This window comes from Anarrhichthys ocellatus, unplaced genomic scaffold (genome assembly GCF_004355925.1).
Source record: "Anarrhichthys ocellatus isolate YVR2014 unplaced genomic scaffold, GSC_Weel_1.0 scaffold108, whole genome shotgun sequence".
NCBI classification, from domain to species: domain Eukaryota; kingdom Metazoa; phylum Chordata; class Actinopteri; order Perciformes; family Anarhichadidae; genus Anarrhichthys; species Anarrhichthys ocellatus.
The window spans coordinates 866,756-876,950 of NW_022280138.1; positions in this window are offsets into that span (position 1 = coordinate 866,756).

The following is a 10,195-nucleotide window of genomic DNA, read 5'->3' on the forward strand; positions in this document are numbered from 1 at the left end:
GAGGCGCCGGGCGGGAGTGGGGATACTCACGAGCCCCGGCTGAGCGCCGCTGTGTTGGAGTTCTCCCCGGAGAATGAGAGGGTCGCCTCCATGCGCCTACGGGTTGCGGGGAGCAAGGCTCTGACTGTGGTTTGTGCTTACGCACCAAACAGCAGTTCAGAGTATCCGGCCTTCTTGGAGTCGGTGGGAGGGGTCCTGGAAAGGGCGCCACCTACCGACTCCATAGTTCTCCTGGGGGACTTCAATGCTCACGTGGGCAATGACGGAGAAACCTGGCGGGGGGTGATTGGGAGGAACGGCTTGCCCAATCTGAACCCGAATGGTGTCTCGTTATTGGACTTCTGTGCTTGCCACGGTTTGGCCATAACGAACACCATGTTCGAACATAAGGTGGCTCATAAGTGTACCTGGTACCAGAACACCTTAGGCCGGAGATCAATGATCGACTTTGTAATCGTATCATTTAATTTGCGGCCGTATGTCTTGGACACTCGGGTGAAGAGAGGAGCAGAGCTGTCAACTGATCACCACCTGGTGGTGAGTTGGATCAGATGGCAGGGGAACCGGTTGGAAAGACCCGGCAAGCCCAAGCGTATAGTGAGGGTGAACTGGGAACGTCTGGCGGAGGACCCTGTCCAGGAGGTCCTTAACTCCCACCTCTGAAAGAACTTCTCACACATCCTGAGGGAGGTTGGGGACATGGAATCAGAATGGACCATGTTCAAAGCCTCTATTGTGGACGCAGCCGCTAGGAGCTGTGGCTGGAAGGTCATTGGTGCCTTTTGTGGCGGCAACCCGAGAACCCGGTGGTGGACACCGAAGGTGATGGAAGCCGTCAAGCTGAAGGAGACGTTCAGGGCCTGGCTGGCCCAGGGTTGTCCTGAAGCAGCTGAGAGGTACCGGCAGGCCAGAAGGGCTGCAGCTGCGGTGGGCGCGGATGCTAAAACTCGGGCATGGGAGGAGTTCGGGGAGGCCATGGCTCACCCATATCCCTGGCGGAGGCCGTTAAGGTAGTTAAAAAGCTCCTTGGTGGCAAGGCACCGGAGGTGGATGAGATTACTGGGGTATCACACTACTGGGGAAAGCTTATGCCAGGGTGCTGAAAAGGAGGCTCTGACTGTTTGTCGAACCTCGGATTCAAAAGGAGCAGTGCGGATTCCGTCCCGTCTGTGGAACAGTGTACCAGCTCTTTACCGTCGCAAGACTGCTGGAGGGGTTCTGGGAGTTTGCCCAACCAGTCTACATGTGCTTTGTGGACTTGGAGAAGGCTTCCGACCGGGTCCCTCGGGGGGGGTGCTGCGGGAGTATGGGGTGCCGGACCCGTTACAACGGGCAATCCGGTCTCTGTACGACTGCAGTAGGAGCTGTGTCCGCATTCTCGGCAATAAGTCAGACACGTTCCCAGTGGGTGTTGGCCTCCGCCAGGGCTGCCCATTGTCACCGGTCCTGTTCGTGACTTTCATGGACAGGATATCTAGGTGCTGCCGGGGGGTGGAGAACGTCAGGTTTGGGGGTCTCAGGATCGCCTCTCTGCTGTTTGCAGATGATGTGGTCCTGTTGGCCTCCTCGGATCATGACATCCAGCATTCACTGGGGCGGTGTGCAGCAGAGTGTGAAGCGGCGGGGATGAGAGTTAGCACCTCCAAATCTGAGGCCATGGTGCTCTGCCGGAAACCGGTGGATTGCTCCCTCCAGGTGGGGACGGAGTGCCTACCGCAAGCGAAGGAGTTCAAGTATCTCGGGGTCTTGTTCACGAGTAAGGGTAAGATGGAGCGCGAGATGGACAGGCGGATCGGTGCGGCTGCAGCAGTAAAGCAGACGCTGCACCGGACCGTCTTGGTGAAGAGGGAGCTGAGCCGGAAGGCAAAGCTCTCAATTTACTGGTCGGTCTACATTCCTACCCTCACCTATGGTCACGAACTCTGGGTTGTGACTGAAAGGACAAGGTCGCGGCTACAAGCGGCCGAAATGAGTTTCCTCCGTAGGGTGGCTGGGCTCAGCCTTGAAGATAGGGTAAGGAGCTCGGTCATCAGGAGGGAACTTGGATTAGAGCCGCTACTCCTTCTCGTCGAAAGGAGTCAGCTGAGGTCGTTCGGGCCTCCCAATGGAGGTTTTCCAAGCACGTCCAACTGGGAGGAGACCAGTTGGAATGGGTTTCTTGTGTTTTTCATACCCTGTTTAAAGTATTAAATGTAATAAATTTTATAATCTTGGGGGAGTCCTGTCTCAGTCCGTCATTTACCGCCACCTGTACCAATAGAGGATCAGTGGGCTTTTAGTTGGTTTGAGCCAGTATTAAAGGGTCAGTATACTAAAATTGTAAACCAAATCCGGGCCTTGCTGTGGCCCGTGGTCACACTGACTAAAATGTAAGAGCGGCATCTGGTCTGTGGGAAGAGTCTCTGAAAGAGTTTTCTCAAAATCTCCCCTAATGTGATGAAAGGCCAGTTCTGAGACACCAGAATGTCTCTGTAATACCTGACTCAAGGGTTGAATCCAGCTCGGTTGGTTCAATCTCTCTACAATTCAAAACATCGTCAACGAAATAAACTTTATAGGGGTTCATAAATAGCTCTCAGATTTTATCAATTTCTTGAATCGAAAAAAATACAAGTATATCAGTAGTTTTATTAGCTGAGATCAGAGAAGTCTTTGACATTTAAAGGTGATCATACTGGTTTTCTGCAACATACCATTTGTAAATATCAGCTACCATATCAAGCAAAAATACTTACAAATATTGGACTTACACAAAGCTGATATCTTTACATGGCTATAAAAGAATACCGTTTCTATAGGTATTTACAAATGTGTCTTAAATCCATCTATACTAATTGTCTTTGAGCATGCACCTTGTTGATACTCTTGTACACTTCAGATGTTTCCAGCCTTGTTCTCGATTACAGAGTGGATCTTTCTTAGGTTCTGTCGGACTCTAACAAACTCCATTAACTGGGCTTCCTCTCGTACCGTTTCCTCTCGCTCCCTCTCCCTCTGACAACAGAAAAGGAGAATCATTGGCACTGCATATTCATGTAAATATGGCAAAAAGTATTACTTCACGAAACGGGGAAAAAATGGATGATTTTGAGAGACACACAATGGACTGGAAAGGTCTCTATTACACAGTTTTCGTTACTTTTCAACACTCTACCGTGAATGTAGTAAGCAATTAGTGTATTCTGTTTTTGTTTATTACAGCACACAGGCACACAGTCACACTTAGACATTTGTTTCTTCCACCTAAGAAATATCCGCAAACTGAGATCTGTGGTATCAACAAGCACTTTCATTGACATTTCTTTGGAATTATTGCAGAGTGAAGCCTACAAATACTCCTGTGTCATAGCACAACAGGGTTGTGGTCTCTCTAAGCTCATTTTACTTGAAGCAGTGAAGCAGGCCAGCATAATAGGAGGTCAGAGAAATGAGCATTCGGCTTGAAATTCTGTACTCACTCATGCTCTATTCTAATTTTATATACTATATATTTAACTTTTTTATCACTCATATTATTCAATACATCCAAATACAGATGTTAGGAATCATTTTGAGATTCCTGACATCATCAGAGCCTTCTCTGGCTCTCAGCCATAGGATTTTCTCAGTCCTTGTGTGTATGGCGCTGTATCTCAGCCTATCATCGGTCGATTTCAGTGAATAAGCCCTCCTTCGACGCGTCAGCGTCTCAGGAAGGCCTCTGTCGAATTTGGTGTTGATTGACATAAGTTTCAGCCAATAAAGTTGCAAAGAGTGTGGCGTCTCCCCGTGCGTAAAATTCCATTGGCCGAAAGTCTGACCGCTGGCCCGAGGTGGGTTGACCCCCCTTCCACAGGAAACAGCTCGGCATAAACAGGATGCGCTTCGCGGCCATGACGGTAACTCTGAACCGGAGCATTTCGATGTTTTTGTACTAATATTTCATAAAACCTGACCAAAAAACATGGATTTTTTCCGGTGAAGACCAGTGGCATTGGACCGTTGTACGGTCACAGCGTTGCGGTGCGTCCACGGAGAGAAGAACCGACGGTATGTACGTGTTCTCTGCCTGATGCTAATGCTAAACAATGTCCGGAATAGCCGGCTAGCTGCTAGCTTCGTGGTGAAAATATTGATTTGAGGCAGACATAATGCCGATTTCTGCCCAGGATTTCATGATTTTATGCCACGTTTTCTAGATGCTTATACTAGTAGTCTATAGTTGTGTTTGGAGTGTGTAAAAAGTGACTTATATGATAGTGTTGCCCATACGTTGCTGTTTAATCAGAAAAAAACTGGACAGATCCACAATACTGGCGAACAATAAGGCTATTTTCCTAACAATATTTTCAGGGGTGCTGAGCCAGAGTGCCCCCAAATGGGGGAGACTCGTAGCCAGAAGGTTAAGGTCTGTGCTGACCAGCTGTGCTCAATCATTCATTTTATCTTTTCCTCGTCTCTGTCTTCATCAAAAATTCCAGTAATGTGGAAAACATCTTGTTTAGTCCCAATCCCAAAGAAAAACAGTGTGAGGAGTCATAGTCTTACTAACCTCAGACCTATAGCCCTGACGTCGTACATAATGAAATGTTTTGAAAGGGTTGTCCTGGGTCACCTGAGTAGACAGGTCTCAGTCTTTCAAGATCCTTTGCAGTTTGCATACAGGAAGGGTGTAGGGGTAGATGATGCACTACTTTTTATGCTCCACAGTATTTATAGTCATCTTGCAACAACTGCCAGCTCTGTTAGGATCATGTTCTTTGACTTTTCCAGTGCTTTTAATACAATCCAACCGCACCTTTTAGCTAAAAAACGTATGACTTTTAAACTGCACAATACAACTATTGCTTGGGTTTTGGATTACCTTCTGTCTCGACCAGTTTGTCAGGTTTGATAAACTGTCTGACACTATCTTAACTAAAACTGGAGCACCACAGGGAACAGTTTTATCCCCCCTTTTATTCTCACTTTATACAGCCGACTATAGGCAGAGCCATGTGACCTGTAACATCCAGAAGTTCTCAGATGACACTGCTCTGGTTAGTCTACTTACCCGAGGCAATGACCTGGCCTACAAACGGGAGGTTGAATTTTTTGTCAGCTGGTGTGATGAAAATGTTTTTAAACCAAATATTGGAAAGACCAAAGAGTTGGTTATTGATTTTAGAAGGAAGGAGGAGGTCTCCCCAGTGACAATTGCAGGTCAGCAAATAGAAATTGTCCAGTCGTATAAATATCTCGGGGTCTATCTGGACAGTAAATTAAACTGGAAAAAGAATACTGATGCTGTTTTTAAAAAGGCTCAGTCAAGACTTCTTCCTGAGGAAGCTTAGATCATTTGACATCAGCAGGAAGTTTCTTCATGTTTTCTATCAGGGGATCTTGGCTAGTGTTCTTTTTTATGCTGTGCTCTGCTGGGGGGGGGGGGGGGGGGGCATCACTGCGGATGATAAAAGCAGGATCAATAAGATGATCAAAAAGGCTGGCTCAGTGATTGGTCTTACCCCAGACTCACTTGAAATCACTGTTGAAAAGCGAACAAGGGCCAAGTTAAAAACAATTGTCTAGTTTGAAGGCCATCCACTACACAGTGTATTCAATGGACTCCGAAGCTCATTTAGTGAGAGACTCAGGATGCCTCAGTGTTCTACTGTACGACTAAGAAGGTCTTTCGTTCCAGCAGCAGTCCAATTTTTATCTTTCTGATGTCAATCATGTTTTATATGGCATTGTCTGGTGTCATTTATCCTTTGTAATGTGTTTGTCTGTTGTGTACTGTGGACTGTGTCGTCTGTATGAGTTTTTGGGTGGCAAATGAGTTTCCCCACTGGGGATTAATAAAGTTTTCTAATCTAATCATTCTGCGAGTACATTTTGCATATGTGTGTAAAAAAAAAAAAACATGGCTCACTAGCGCCCCCTAGAAGTTGCTGGTCGCCCCTCGGCCAGTATGTCCAATTTACTTGAAATTCGACACATATGTCCAGCTCCGCTAGCTCTACAAAAAAAACTCAGCCCCCTAAATTCCGCCGACTTAGATTTTCCGCCATTCCTCCTACACGCCGAGTCCGATTGGTACCAAATTTGCTCTGGATCGTTATTGGATCTACATCATAAAAAATGATTAAAAGCTTTTTGATATCTCTTTGCGTTTACAAGATATGGACCAATACATGTCTTAGGGGCGTGGCTTATATATCAATACACAACTTCTCAACCGTTTGTCCTAAAAACACCAAATTTGCAGCATATGTGCACATCGCATTCTGTAACATACCCTGACATTTTCATTTCATTCAACCACTAGGGGGTGCTACAGTAAACCCGCCATGTTGTGCTTTTTTGTCACTTTTCTCATTTTCAGCCGTTGTACTTTAAACAAACTCCTACAGAATTAATGGGATCAACCTCAAATTTGGTCAGGATGCTCTTCAGACCTTTGTGATGAAAAGTTATCAAATTCGTGAGTTTTCATGGAATAACCTTGACGTGGCAGCCATTTTGCCTCATTCAGCATGAACAATAAAGTTGTTATAACTCCAAGGTACATTACTCAATCTGCAAAAAATTACATATGCATGATGCTACTTCAGGTTTGAGTATATATCAATGCCAACATTTTCAATAACTCGTAGCGCCACCTACTGGCAAAAGGAAATGTCACATTTTAAACTTTTTACTTCTCCTAGGCAGTTGACCAGAACAGTCTCAAATTTAGGAAGGAAAGCCGTATGACATTGAAGATGCTTCATCATGAATATTGTGATTTTTTGTAGAACGCTGTTGCCATGGCAATGCATCATTCGCCATGAAAAAGATGCTGATGGTTCAGTGGCTTGGGACGCTCAAAAACTCATGAAACTTTGTACATGTGTCATAGATCATGGGAAGACATATTTTCTATAGGTTTTTGGCTTAGCCGTTTTAAAATGCCTCCATAGCGCCCCCTACAATATTTCAAAAGCGCAGCCCCAGCACTGCGTTTCAGGTACTTGTCTGAAACTTGGTATGCAACAGTGGCGGGCCGTGCATTTTATACTTGGGCCTTCACTGCTGTCCTGCAGCTGAAAAATCTCATGACGCCACAGCTAGTTATTATTTGTTTGGTGTAAAAATGAAGCTCAACACCTATAAATACTCTAACTCAGAGTGCAGATACATGAATACGCCGAGAGTGTGTCTCCTCTCTTCTCTGACTGCAGCGCGAGTTACCGCCTGCGAGTGCTTTGGGGTGGATCACGGCAGCACCCGCTGCTCGTTCATGACAGTGCAGAACGGTACGTGCTTTTACGTCAGTCAAAACACCAGAAAAGTCTCCAACAACACCAGAAAAAGTCGCTAGATTTGTCGCTAGTTGCTTTTGACAAAAAAAGTCGCCAAGAGGGTTCGGAAAGTTGCCAGATTTAGCGAGAAAGTCGCCAAGTTGACAACACTGGCACCGACTAAATATGTCCCCAGCGCAACATTGGACATAACAGTAGTTCCTATCAAATATAAAACCAAACAAATCCATCTTCATAAAAACAAGTTATACAAATATTATATTAAAGCTGCGAGCAGCGATGAACGGGCCCTCGCATCCTCCAGTATGCGAGTGAGACTTTTAATCACAAAGGTCTTAAAAGCATCCTGACCAAATTAGAAGTTGATCGCATAAAATCTGTAGTCCGTTAAAGTACGAAGGTTGAAAAAAGCACAACTTCGCGGGTTTACTGTAGCCCCCCCCCCCTAGTGGTTGAATGCAAAAACACTCAGTGTATGTTACAGGATGCGCTGTGCACATATGCTGAAAATTGTGGAATTATAGGACAAACGGTTGAGAAGTTGTGTATTGATATATAAGCCACGCCTTAAAAGGTGTATTGGTCCATATCTTGTAGACGAAAAGAGATATCAAAATGTTTTTGATAGCTTTTGATGATCTAGATTGATTAATGATCCACAGCAAATTTGGTAGAAATCGGAGCCAGTATGTAGGAGGAGTTTGCAAAAATGTGTCTTTCACTAAATTCAAAATGGCGGAAAATCTAAGTAGGCGGAGCTTAGAGGTCAGAGAGGCTTTTTTGTAGATCTAGCGGAACTGGACTTGTGTGTTGAATTTCAAAATACGCCCAAAGTGTAAAAATAAAAATCTGAAAAAAAAATAACCCTTACAATTTCAATAGGGCCTTTGTTGGCCCGACATCAGTTGCTTGGGCCCTAATAAACAACCATATTAAAGCTACTGCAGATGTAAAAACAAAAGCAGCTAACTTACCAAAGCTGCTGTTCACTATTTGAAGACAAAGTCCATCCTCCTTTCTTTGTTAACAAAGAGTTTAATCCCACGGTTGTTCAATACATCCGTGCGTTTTAGTTCCAGTAAGAAGTCTCTCGATTCATGGATGCCAGTGAAGACAGTTGAGCCTCCCCAGTTGTATTTCTTGAATACGTTTTAATGCGTTTGAGGGCTGAAAATGTCCGCTTGACAGAGGCAGCAGATATTGGGATTGTCACCGCCCAACATGTCACGCTAGCCCACTGACCAATCACGTATGGCTAGGCCAGCTAGAAGGCTCTGACATGTCAAAGAATACGCCCAACATGTCAAACTAAAAATCTGATTGGTTGAAGACTATGAGAAATCTGCGTATTCGATTTACATGACTTTTACAAGATGTGGTTTACACTTGATGTAGAGCAATATAATGCATGTTTCAGTGTGTTCTGTAGCACCACATAGCGGATACAGGAAGCGGTGGACTATTTGCAAATTATCATTTCCAGCGTCAGGCGGTCCACGTGAACGTTCTCAGATGTGCAGGCCAGAGTCCCACCGGCAGCCCACGACATGCGGGAGGATGCGAGGGGCCGTTCATCACTGCTCGCAGCTTTAATGACAGTTGATTTATTCATCGGTAGCTTGTCTATAATGCATTATAAACACACTTGAAATGTTTTATAATTTGCTTATAGCACTATATATTTGTACACATATATTCCTAATACCTCATTACACATTATAAAGCATTTTATAATGACTTATAAGGTCAAGTATCATTTCACTTTATAATTTCTGGTCACTCACTGATGTTTTTTTGCAATGACCATAGCTTATTATGATTTCCATAGTTGTGATGCATTCAAATATTATAGTGGGAAGATGCTGAATCGGTAGTGCTAACTTGGGCATTGTGCACCACTTCAATTTTATAGCTGGTCTGCATTGAATCTTCAGTTAATTTCCACTTTGTCCTTGTGTGCAGTGAAAGCAAACTGGACCGGATGAAAAATGTATTCTCTGTCTTTAATTGTTCCCAGAAATGTACAACATCGCCTTAAAATCATCATGGACAGAAAGATTTTAACATGGAATATCAACAGATGGGGGTCGGATTGGGGCTACAATAATCGGGGATAGGCAGTGGATTTTCTTGCTACCTGACACTGGTGAAGTAAACCTTTGCAAAACATTGCCTCTTCATTGTGCGCTGAAGCCTTCCTTTCTGTGAACATAGCTATTACTGCTGACCTGCAAGCTCTTGGACCCTTATAGTTACTCGCTATAGGTTATGTTTACTCACTTATGGCTGTTCACTTTATATTTTCATTTGCGTGAAAGCTACTTATAATTCTGAAAAAAAATGTATTATATTACCTCAAATTGTATCTGTTGACGTCTGATGAGTAGCACATCTTCCAGAGGTGTCCTGCTCTGTCCCTCCTCTTCCTGGTCACTCTGAAGCCTCTTCCTCCTCTCCATCACCCGCTGAAGTTCTGATCTGCTGCTCAGCGCCACACCCCTTAACCCATAGAGGAAGAGTCAGAGTATGTGTTAGAACAGGTGGTTTATAGACAAACAGGGTCTACTTTTGTCAAATTCGAAATAAGAAAAGCCGTGAAAAACGAAGGTAATTTTGAGAGGCTAAAAATGCTTGAAACATAAGCAAACTTGGCAAACTGATTTAAAGCCCAAAATGTAGTTATATAATATGATTTTATTGGTTCAGAGTGGCAAATCGGCTCAATAGCGCCCCCTACAAAATTTAGACGAAGCAGCCCTCGCTGTACGTTTCACATAGATTTACAAAATTTGGTAGGCACATGTATCACATGTGGACTTAAAAGAGTCTCTTGGGACCATGCTCTAAACCCAACCGGAAGTCAGCCATTTTGAATTTTTTATGAAATTCTTAGTGTCGTTTTTATGATTTCCAGGCGCTGTACTTTAACAAAC